Raw genomic sequence first — 11,784 nt, 5'->3', positions numbered from 1 at the left:
GACGCCGTTTTTATCAACACCGATCCGGACCGCATCTTTGACAAGCCCTCCACCTCCCCAAACTTGTCCTCTAAATGCTCAACAAAGAACTGAGGCTTCACGGACATAAAAGATTCCCCATCAGCTCTGGTACAGACAAGATATCTGGGCGAATACTGCTCACTTGCATTTAATGCCTTTCGTTCCTCCCATGGTGTGGCGAGGGAGGGGAACGATTTGGGGTCATAAACGTTACCTTTGAAATGGGCCCTCGAACGCTTAGAGACTGCTGGTGGCTGGCCACCAGCAAGAGAAGAAGTGCCACGCTTCATTGCGTGTCATCCACCCTGATGCCACCTACTCCGACCAAGGGCCCTCCCCACGGGCGCCACCCAGCCACAGCAAAGGCCACCTGGCAGGATGGCCATTGCCGGGAGTCCCGATGCCCCAAGGAGATGGGCATCTACTCCTTGGCATACGTGGGGAGTTAACGGCGCAGGCATCAGTAGAGCGATCCCTGTGTTGTCAGGGGGCTACAACCAAGAGGGTACATGGCGGCCCCACCACAACGGACTGGCTACCGTGCTGGATCTTAGGTGCAAAACTGACCAAGGTCGTCGTCGCAGATAAAAGAAACACTGCAGAGTGCAGCGTGGTAATCGCCCAAGAGATCGAAAACGAGCGGGACACCAGTGCAACGACGAGAAAGCCGGCTAAAGGTCTAATTGCACGACGGATACAGTGCACCATGTAAGGCGCCCTTCCCCAATTGGCTCGCTCTTCGGAATAATTTAGAAAGATGGAGGTCAATCCCGAGAGGGGACCATCACATAAGGCCGTAACATTTGAGACTCCTTTTAGTCGCCTCTTACGACAGGCAGGAATACCGCGGGCCTATTCTTATCCCCGAACCCGCAGGGGGAACACGGACTCTGACGAAAGCTCTGACGGGCAATAGAAATGACTAGGCTGGCAAATAACTCACACCAGATAATCACTTGCAACGTAAATAAAATGACTACAGCAGTAAAGATAGACGCCCTCGCACAGTTCTTAAGACACAGAGCCGCAGACGTAGCGCTTTTGCAAGAAGTGGCATCGACGGCGATAGAACGGATACCAGGGTTCGACATCTACACAAACATAGACCCAGAATCGAAGTGCGGCACCGCGATAATGGTCAGACATGGAATAGAAACTGACGAACCCAAGATGTTATCAAACGGCCGAGGAATTGCGATCAAAATAGAGGGCACGTTAGTTGTGAACGTATACGCACCGTCAGGCACAAACAACAAGAGAGCCAGGAGCAACTTCTTTAATGAAGAAATATGTGAACTTATCCTGCACAACAACAACAACATCATAATTGGTGGTGACTTCAATTGTGTGACCGCACAAGAGGATCAGATCCCAGTGGCAAATGTGTGCGCCGAATTACAAGAACTCACTAAACGTTTAAAACTGGAGGATTCGTGGAGAGTGAAAAATCCCACACTCACAGAGTTCACATACTTCTACAGAAACGGAAGAAGCAGACTTGATAGAATTTACGTAAGCAGAGACTTGGCAGACAAAATATCGCGAGTGGAGGTGTGCCCAGTCATGTTTTCCGACCACTCCTGCTACGAGTGCAGCATCCGTTTGGAAACAGGGAAGACGGCGGCGGGAAGAAGCTCCTGGAAGCTAAACACCGACCACCTGCAAGACGTCGCTCTGAGAAAGGAGATAGCAACCACGTGGCAAGAATGTTTGGCGCAGAGAGCAGAGCACAGCACCACAGTAGACTGGTGGATTTCGCGCACTAAACCAGCGCTGAGAAGACTGCTAATTCGGTTCTGCGCCGAAAAAGCGTTCTGGAGAAGGAACACTGCCGATTTTTATCAACAGTGCCTGAAAGATGCCCTAAATGCGCCGTTAGACGACGAATCTTTCTTGCCTAGGGTGAGGAGGATCAAAGCAAAAATGCTACTGATCAAACAACAACAACTGAGGGGATTAATTACAAGAAGTAAAACGTACGGCGAAGTGGAGGACGAGCCCGCTACCCTGCACCACATCAACAGGGAGAGGGAAAGGGCGGCGAGCAAGACCATTAAGGAACTGTGCGACGGTGAAGGGCGATCTATCAAAACAAAACCAGAAATTAAAAGACACATAGAGACGTACTTCGAACAACTCTTCCAAAAAGAAGAAATAAATCAACGAGCAGTAACAAAAATCCTGCAAAACACAACACGGATGCTAACGGAGGCAGACAGAACAAAACTGACGGAGACCTTCGACGAAGATGAAGTCAGAGCAGTCCTCAAGAGCAGTGCCAAAGGAAGATCACCGGGCACCGACGGCATCCCGACCGAGTTTTACATCGAGTACTGGGGCATAATCGGAGGGAAAGTGACGGAGATGATAAATGAGATCTTAGGCGGAGCAGAGATACCAGCCAAGCTCACGGATGGGACCATCATACTCATACCGAAACAAAAAAAAGCCCGACGAATAGAAGATTACCGTCCCGTCACGCTCCTGAATGCCGATTATAAATTAATAGCCAAATGCCTCGCAAGCAACTTGAAGACTGCAATGACCAAAACAATAAGTCCGTGGCAGACGTGTGCAGTGCCAGGTAGAAGTATATTTAACGCTACCTCCACCTATAGAGACGTGATAGCACATGCAGCTACCAACAGGAATACAGCAGCAATAATATCCGTAGACTTCAACAAGGCTTTCGATAGGATCGATCACAGCTACTTAATGAAGACGTTAAGAAGACTAGGATTCGGACCAAAATTCAACAGCATCGTCGAGAAACTACTAAAGAATGGCAAATCCAGAATAGCCATAAACGGCTGGACAACAAAATACCTAGCGCTAAACAGGTCAGTGAGGCAAGGCTGCCCCCTGTCAATGGCCCTTTTTGCAGTAGCACTAGACCCGCTATTGAAGAAGATCGCCAATAGCATTGCAGGCTACACGGTGGAAGACAAAACAGTGGCTTGCGTAGCCTACGCAGATGACATGGGAATCTTCATCCAACAACGAGAAGAAATAAAAACGGTGGAAGAAATATTGCACACTTTTGAAGAAGCGTCAGGAGCAAAAATAAACAAAAAGAAAACAGTGCTACTGCCAATTGGGAATAAGCAGATTAATGCAGCTAGTCAGTGGTATGAAGTAGTCGAGAACCACAAAATACTCGGCATCTTCATGCAGCCGTGCCCACAAAAAATGGCTACGTACAACTGGAGGAACGCACTACACGTAATACGAGGCCTCACGAGAGTGCATTCAAACAGGAAACTAACACTCCATCAAAGAATAGATCTCATAAACACAACGATCCTATCGAAAGCCTACTACCTGGCACAGATCCTCATCTTACCCAAAGAAATAGCTCGGGCAATCACGGGAGCCGTATACTACCTCCTGTGGCGAAGAGAAATTTTCAAAGTGGCGCAGGAAACATGCTCGCTGCCGATAGAGGAAGGAGGACTCGGTCTTGTGGAAGTAAGAACGAAATGTGCGGCGCTTCTACTAAAAAGGACGCTGGAAATCAAGGAGAAGAACCCAGAAAGCATCACAGCAGCACTGATAAGAAGAATGAAACCTGCTTCGGAAGAACCGCCAATAAACACGAGCCACATCCCGTATAAGATTTGCCACGTAAGACAATACTACATGGACAAGAGCTATGTATTGACAACCGTGGCAAATCCCAGTCACAGGACAGCGAGGAAAATATACAGGGCGCTGAGGGGAAAGCCTGCCAGAAACAAAATAGAAAACAAGTTCCCCAATCACAACTGGCCACAAATATGGAGAAACATCACGGAAATCACGCTACCAAAGCATGTGAAGGCAAGCTGGTACCGAATAGTAAACAGGACGATACCAACAAACGAAAAACTAGCCCGGATCAAACTGAGAGATTCAGATAAATGCGAAACATGCAATTGTGTCGACACACTAGAGCACCGCTTCACATGTAAAAACGGGGTCAGCATATGGGAAACGTGCCAGAGAATGGTGGCAAAAATAAATAGGACAGACCAGCGAGCTATAACAACTACAGTCATCACTGCGCCCGACATCAAACCATTTCCCAGGCCGAAAAGGCTGGCAACCCTGTGGATCCTCGGAATGACAGGCCACGCCATCGTGACGAAGCGGCAGACGGACCACGTCGACTTCCTGATGGACCTCTGGGAGGAACATAAGGAAGCCCAGCAGCACAGGCGGTACGAAGAGAACTTCCAGAACTTCCTCCGGATACCCCTGCAGGCAGCCATCGACGACGTCTTCCCCGGCGGCACGTGACCACCAGCGAGCCTCCCCACAGCACCACAGCAACCTCCAAAGCGCAGTGATAAAAGTGAAATAGTACAAATCCAAAAAGAAAGTGAAAATAGAAGTGCGCCAAAGTGTTTAAAGGAATGCATCAAAAAGAAAAAGAAAGTGTTTTTATCTGTGTGAACACCCTAGGGTGTAGTGTTTCAGTGCTACAACCTCCCAATCACCACCGGGATAACAGGTACATATTAAAGTGTTCTTTCCCTTCCTAGGTGCCACAAAGTCATAAGATGTAATAATAAACCTTTGCACTCATCTCTACTTTCACCTTCGCCCTTCAACTGTCAGATCTGTCTTTCCATGTATATAATATGTGATGCATGCTTAAACGCCGAACTAAACCGGACCTCCTTTGTTTCTACCATCCTTTCATGCCTTAAATGCAATATGTAATTTAAATGTATATAACTTAATGTAATCAGTATCTAATTAACTATGCTCATTTTTGTTTTGTTTGTATGCACATTGCAAGTGAATAACTCTGTGACATCAGATAAATGCCAGTCGTGTCATTATTTGCCACAACAAACTTGGACATAACCATATAGCAATGAAAATGGACTACGCTCAGTAACGAATTTAGGAAAAACTATCGAAGTGCTTAAAAACGAAAAGAATGAAAGGAAAATCAGCAAATGGACAGCATGTCCTACAAAATAAATAAGAGTAACAAATACCATAAACAGATGAACAAAATTAATATGAAAACGTGTAATTCTCAATCATAGAGATGATTTATTTGTTGTTCTTACTTTTTTCAGAAATAAATATTTGGTTAAAAAAAAAGGTGCTGTTGGCTCTATCTCATTTTTTAATTTTTACGTCGCTACACCTGCCAGGCCTCTTTTTCGTACTAACTTTCAGGTGTGACAAAGATGCTTCGACGAGCATTTTAAAGTACTGTACTAAACGTAAGACACGAAATTACAGTAATGAACTCAGTTTGAGCAAGAATGCGCGGAGGAAGAGTGCTAGGAACTCGTTGGAAATAACGAAACACTACGAATCGACAGATGTGTCCTTGAAATGCGTCAGAGCCAACTGTTTTGTAGCAGTGCTAAATTCGAAAAACTAACTAAATACATAAATTAAAAAAAAAAAATCAGCCGTTCTCGTCCGATCGCCGAAGATAAGCAACAACGTTAGTATTCGGATCGGCGACCGCCTGGGAACTCTGGCTCTCTTCATATTTTTGCTTTCTTGTCGCTACCCCTGCCAGCCCTCTTTTCATGCTACCTTTCTCGTGTGACAAAGATGCTCCCATACTGATTTTAAACAATCGTAAGATGCGATATTAAGGAACTCCTCTCGAGAAAGAGTGTGCCAAGGAAGATTAGCAAAGTGTCTCTGCAAATAACGAAACAGTATGAAACGACAGAAATGTTGTGAAATACGTCAGGGCATATTGTTTTGTAGCAAATTTGTAAACAAAAATGTATCTTTCGCCTCTAGAGGAGATGGGTGCTTTGTTGAACCTCCTGTGTCCTGTGTCCGTGTTTTCGCACCTTTCCACGGCACCTTCCCAGCGCAGCGCTGCTCTAGTAGCTCCGAACGGCCGCACACGGCGTCTCGGACACGCCGGTTCGGCCCGCGCCCATCTCGCATATGTTTCTCGTGCTTGTGCGGTCATGTGGACCGCGACCCGAGCGGCAGCGAGCGGCAGTCGAGCAAAGTCGTGACAAGTCGAGACGGAAGGGGAGGGGACAGGCGAGAATGCGCGCCGCGCAAATCACGCAAATATCTGAGAAGCGCGGCGCGTGTCAGGCAGGTGAGAAAGCTTGCGTCGGTCCAGCAGGACACTGCCACACCCCGCGCGGCCCCCCCACCGCCCGGCCGCGCGCAAGCCCTACAAGATGCGTCGCCCGCGAGTGTCGGAGGCCGCATGATAGGCGGTGCAACGAGCAGCTGTGTTGTGCGTCTCACCCACGTGGCGGCGCGCCGCACTGCGCGTCGCCTTCGAGGTGGAAGGACGTGCTTTGCGTCAAATGTGCCACGGAAAACGGCGATTGCGTGTGTTGGGAGAAGGGGCGAACGCTTCTTCTGCCGTGCGGCTACGTTATAGGGACGCCAACGGCCATACCATGTTGAATACACCGGTTCTCGTCCGATCACCGAAGTTAAGCAACATCGGGCCCGGTTAGTACTTGGCTGGCTGCCCGCCTGGCAGCACCTCGGTGCCGAGCGAGCAGTGTTTACCTCGTGCGACTGGGCCGGCGGCGCCTCGCGTGTCGTCTGCTTTCTCTGCCTCGTGGCTTACAATTATACCTGACAGTAATTAACGGAAATGATTTACGATGATAGTGAGGAAAGGCAGAATAACATACAATGTGAATTTGATCGTTCAGTCGATAAACCTTCGGCCTTTGAGATTCACCGTTGGATACTAGAGGACTTGATGTTAAGGCATGATGACGTTCTTGGCATACAGTTTGATACGTTCCTTAATTCAGTGTTTTTAAAATTGAGATCTCCTGACATGTGTGATACTGTTGTGTCTGTCAGTGAAGGTGTGCGTAAATTTCGACATCTTGACGGTAAATTTAGTAATGTGACTGTGTCGCACGCCGGCTTTGGCGTTAGGCAAATTCGCATCTTTAACTTGCCCTTTGAAATACGTAATGATACCATTTCACGTTATTTGCGGCCGTACGGTACCGTTTTATCCGTGATTAAGGACAAGTGGTCCTCCGCATATTTGTTTCAAGTCGTAAACGGTGTGCGTAGTGTGAAAATGGTTGTCAGACAGCACATTCCGTCGTTTCTTTCGGTCAACGGCCACCGTGCGTTTGTGACTTATAGTGGTTGGTTTGGGGGATCAAAGGGACCAGACTGCTACGGTCATCGGTCCCTTTTTCCAAAGACAAAGAACACCCACAGAGAATAAAAACGAGGAACAGAAGAGAACACAGACGATACAAAACAAGAGAAACTGAGACAAAGACAAGACAAAACGAACTAAAACCACAGAGTGTGACGGTGGTTGGCCGACCATAGAAATAAAAAAAGGAAAAGCCAACCACTTAGAAACACGTTAAAAAATCAGTTTAAAAGCATAGGCCAAAGGCCAGAATCAACACAAAACAATAACAGAAAATAGACACACTCAGATTAAATGATAAAAGCCCCCTGCCCGAATAAAACTTAAAACTAAGTCAGCCATAGCCGAGTCATCTGTTAAAAGGGCAGGGAGCGTGTCAGGCAGTGCGAACGACTGCCTGAGCACAGCTAAAAGTGGACAGTCCAATAAAATGTGGACCGCCGTCAAAATGGTGCCGCAGCGACATAAAGGTGGGTCCTCTCGTCTCAATAAGTGTCCGTGCGTCAGCCACGTGTGCCCAATGCGCAGCCGGCAGAGGACAACAGACTCCTTGCGAGAGACCCGCAAGGAGGAGCGCCACACACCGGTAGCCCCCTTGATGGCCCGAAGTTTGTTGGGCATGGGCAGGGTGCGCCATTCAGTGTCCCAAAGGTTTAGAATTTTGCGGCGTATGAACGATCGCAAATCTGTCTCCGGGAGGCCGACGTCCAGAGATGGTGCACTAATCGCGTCTTTCGCCAGCCGGTCAACATTTTCGTTGCCGGGGATCCCAACATGGCCTGGGGTCCACACGAAGACCGCGGAGCGGCCGCAACGCGCAAGAGTATGCAGGGACTCATGGATAGCCATCACCAGACGGGAACGAGGAAAACACTGGTCGAGAGCTCGTAAACTGCTCAGGGAATCGCTACAGATAACGAAGGACTCACCTGAGCAGGAGCGGATATACTCTAGGGCACGAAAGATGGCGACCAGCTCAGCAGTGTAAACGCTGCAGCCATCCGGCAATGAACGTTGTTCGGAATGGTCCCCTAGAGTTAGCGCATACCCGACACGACCAGCAACCATCGAACCGTCGGTGTAAACAATTCCAGAGCCCTCAGACGTGGCCAGGATGGAAGAAAAGCGGCGGCGGAAGGCCTCTGGAGGGACCGAGTCCTTCGAGCCCTGTGCCAAGTCGAGCCGAAGGCAAGGGCGAGGACAACACCATGGGGGTGTACGCAAAGTGGCCCGGAAAGGAGGTGGAACAGGAAAAAATCCAAGCCCGGAGAGAAGCTCCTTAACGCGTACGGCGATCGGACAACCCGACCGGGGCCGCCGCTCTGGCAGATGGACGACCGATCGCGGGAACAGGAGACGATAGTTAGGATGCCCGGGCGAGCTGAGAACATGGGCAGTATAAGCGGCCAGCAAACGTTGGCGTCGGAACCGCAGTGGAGGTACACCTGCCTCCACTAGTACGCTGTCCACAGGGCTGGTGCGGAAAGCACCAGTGGCAAGGCGTATCCCGCTGTGGAGAATTGGGTCCAGCACCCGTAACGCAGATGGGGATGCGGAGCCATAAGCCAGGCTCCCATAATCCAGGCGGGACTGGATGAGCGCCTGGTAGAGCCGTAACAGGGTAGAGCGGTCGGCGCCCCAGCGGGTGTGGCTCAAACATCGCAGAGCATTGAGATGCCGCCAACATGCCTGTTTGAGCTGCCGGATATGAGGCAGCCAAGTCAACCGGGCATCGAAAACCACCCCCAAAAACCTGTGGGTCTCCACCACAGCAAGCAGTTCGTCGGCAAGATAAAGCTGCGGCTCAGGATGGACTGTTCGGCGCCGGCAGAAATGCATAACGCGGGTCTTGGCTGCCGAAAACTGAAACCCATGCGCTACAGCCCAAGACTGCGCCTTGCGGATAGCGCCCTGTAGCTGACGTTCAACCGCTGCAATGCCAGTAGAGCTGTAATAAAGGCAGAAGTCGTCAGCATACAGGGAAGCGGAGACAGAATTTCCCACGGCCGCAGCAAGCCCGTTAATGGCTATTAAAAACAGACAGACACTTAAAACAGAACCCTGTGGCACACCGTTCTCCTGGACGTGGGAGGAACTATACGAGGCCGCGACTTGCACGCGGAAGGTACGACACGACAGAAAATTGCGGATAAAAATCGGCAGAGGACCCCGAAGACCCCATCCATGAAGCGTAGAAAGGATGTGATGCCGCCACGTCGTATCGTACGCCTTCCGCATGTCGAAAAAGACAGCGACCAGGTGCTGACGGCGGGCAAAGGCGGTACGGATGGCCGACTCCAGGCTCACCAGATTGTCGGTGGCGGAGCGGCCTTTACGGAACCCACCCTGAGACGGAGCAAGAAGGCCCCGAGACTCCAGTACCCAATTCAAGCGCCGGCTCACCATCCGTTCAAGCAACTTGCAAAGAACGTTGGTGAGGCTAATGGGACGGTAGCTGTCCACCTCCAGAGGGTTCTTTCCAGGTTTCAAAACGGGGATGACAATGCCTTCCCGCCATTGCGACGGGAACTCCCCCTCGACCCAAAGACGGTTGTAAAGATCGAGAAGGCGCCGCTGGCAGTCCACTGAAAGGTGTTTCAGCATCTGACAGTGGATGCCATCTGGCCCAGGAGCGGTATCAGGGCAAGCAGCTAGGGCACTGCGAAATTCCCACTCACTAAATGGAGCATTGTAAGATTCTAGGTGGTTGGTGCGAAACGAAAGACTCCGACGTTCCATCCGCTCTTTAATGGAGCGGAAGGCCTGGGGGTAATTCGCAGAGGCGGAACTCATAGCAAAATGCTCTGCTAAGCGATTTGCAATGACGTCGGAGTCAGTACAAACTGCTCCATTCAGTGAGAGCGCAGGGACGCTGGCAGGGGTCCGATGGCCGTAGACGCGTCGAATCTTGGCCCAGACCTGCGATGGAGTGACATGGAGGCCAATGGTGGATACATACCGCTCCCAGCACTCCGTCTTGCCTTGGCGGATAAGGAGGCGGGCCCGCGCACGCAGCCGTTTGAAGGCGATAAGGTGGTCGATGGAGGGATGTCGCTTGTGACGCTGGAGCGCCCGCCGGCGATCTTTAATTGCTTCAGCGATCTCAGGCGACCACCAAGGCACAGTCCGCCGCCGAGGGGACCCACAGGAACGGGGAATGGCTGATTCGGCGGCAGTAACGATGCCGGTGGTGACCGATTGAACCACCGCATCAATGTCATCAGTAGAGAGAGGCTCAAAAGCGGCAGTGGAGGAGAACAAGTCCCAGTCAGCCTTATTCATAGCCCATCTGCTAGGGCGCCCAGAAGAGTGGCGCTGTGGTAGTGACAAAAAGATCGGAAAGTGGTCACTACCACACAGGTCGTCATGCACACTCCATTGGACAGACGGTAAGAGGCTAGGGCTACAGATTGAAAGGTCAATGGCGGAGTAGGTGCCATGCGCCACACTGAAGTGTGTGAAGGCACCATCATTTAACAGCGAGAGATCGAGCTGCGACAAGAAACCCTCAACGATGGCGCCTCGACCTGTTGCCACTGACCCACCCCACAGAGGGTTATGGGCGTTGAAGTCGCCCAAGAGCAAGAAAGGTGGCGGCAATTGGGCGACCAGTGCAGCCAGGACATGCTGCGAGACATCACCATCCGGTGGAATATAAACACTGCAGACGGTAACAGCCTGTGGCGTCCACACGCGTACAGCGACAGCCTCTAAGGGCGTCTGGAGAGGGACAGACTCGCTGTGCAGAGTGTAAAGGACATATATGCAGACGCCACCAGACACCCGTTCATAAGCTGCTCGGTTCTTATAATAACCCCGATAGCCACGGAGGGCGGGGGTTCGCATTGCAGGAAACCAAGTTTCCTGGAGAGCAATGCAGAAGAAAGGGTGAAGGCTGATAAGTTGGCGGAGCTCAGCGAGATGGTGGAAGAAACCGCTGCAGTTCCACTGGAGGATGGTGTTGTCCATGGCTGGGAAAGGCGTGATGGGACGGGGAAGGCAGATTACGCCGCTGGGTCACCTGCTGCCTCCGATGGAGCACCCGTGCAAATGGCATCCATTGCGTCCGAGGGACCGGCAAGAGCGAGGTCCTCAGCGGATGCCAGAATCTCCACCTCGTCTTCAGAGGCAGAGCTTGTAGGAAGCGGTGGGATGGGTGCCACCGCAACATCGTTGGTCTTGGGGACTGTCTTCTTTTTCAGCTTGTCGCGCTGTGCCTTCGGTGGTTCAGGCTTCATGGGCTTCACTGGGTCAGTCTCAGGGACAGACGACGACCGCGAGGCCCGACGACCAGGGACGGGCGGTTGTTTCAAGCCCTTGCGGGCGTCCGCTTTTCCACTGGTCGGGACGTGCGAAGGGAGGTCCCCAAGGGATCCCTTCCTAGCGAGAGTAGCCGAAGAAGACTTACGCTTCTCCGGCTGGGAAGGGGGAGCTGATGTCCCCGATGGTTTTGAGGGTGTTGCTCCTGGAGAAGAGGGAGCAGGAGCAACAGGGTGTGAAGTGCCCCCCACAAGCAAGGGGGGTTTTGGATGCTGACCAATCACAGAACCAACCGTATGGGACGACACAGGAGATGGAAGAACCGTCGTAGCAGCAGCGGCGTATGTTGACGTCATTGGCACAGGATGGAGTCT

General features: G+C 51.2%; 1 pseudogene; it reads left to right on the top strand.

Moving 5' to 3' along the window:
- The first annotated feature begins 6,398 nt into the window (after positions 1–6,398).
- LOC126254065 (5S ribosomal RNA) lies at positions 6,399–6,516 on the top strand (annotated as a pseudogene).
- Positions 6,517–11,784: the final 5,268 nt, after the last annotated feature.

Source organism: Schistocerca nitens, chromosome 4 (assembly GCF_023898315.1).
Source record: "Schistocerca nitens isolate TAMUIC-IGC-003100 chromosome 4, iqSchNite1.1, whole genome shotgun sequence".
Lineage (NCBI taxonomy): Eukaryota > Metazoa > Arthropoda > Insecta > Orthoptera > Acrididae > Schistocerca > Schistocerca nitens.
The sequence above is the reverse complement of the archived record's forward strand: the minus strand, read 5'-3'. Positions and strand labels throughout refer to the sequence as shown.